The following is a 475-nucleotide window of genomic DNA, read 5'->3' on the forward strand; positions in this document are numbered from 1 at the left end:
GGTCTTCGGGGTTTTCCCTCTTTTTGTAGGAGAGGCCCAAGGGGGGGGTGGGGGGGGGAGAGAATCCGGCGATTTAGGAGCCAGGCTTTGGTGCAACTCGAGAGCAGGGAAGGTGAATGGGTGGTTTGTGTTGGGGAATGAATTGCGCTGGACGTTATTGGGCGCAGTTAATAGGGTCGTTTTCTGTAAAGATCGCTGCCAGGTAGGCTACTGGGAAGCCGCTGGGGGTGGTTTGTGTGGGGGGGGGGCATCAACGGGCCAGACGTTGGCGTCTCTTAAGACTTCGGGGCCTTTGGTAAAAAAAGAGTTTAAGTCATTCTCCCTCCCCCCCCCCACACTCGGTTTTGCTCGGGGTGTGCTAATTAAGGCGTTTTTTATATGCAGTCGTGGGGGGCGTGAGCAGAGTCTTACGGGGGTTTTGGTTTTAATGTCGCGGGGGGGGGGAGAAATGAGTTATAAGAAATGGCCGGCTCGT

The 475-nt window shown here is 55.4% G+C and overlaps 1 protein-coding gene across 1 annotated transcript in view; it reads left to right on the forward strand.

The window, feature by feature from the left end:
- Positions 1-475, forward strand: part of RCC2 (regulator of chromosome condensation 2) — a 21,672-nt gene that overhangs the window by 256 nt on the left and 20,941 nt on the right. The gene's annotated exons all lie outside the window — the stretch shown is intronic.

This window comes from Gekko japonicus, unplaced genomic scaffold (assembly GCF_001447785.1).
Source record: "Gekko japonicus isolate JY-2015 unplaced genomic scaffold, Gekko_japonicus_V1.1 scaffold131, whole genome shotgun sequence".
NCBI classification, from domain to species: domain Eukaryota; kingdom Metazoa; phylum Chordata; class Lepidosauria; order Squamata; family Gekkonidae; genus Gekko; species Gekko japonicus.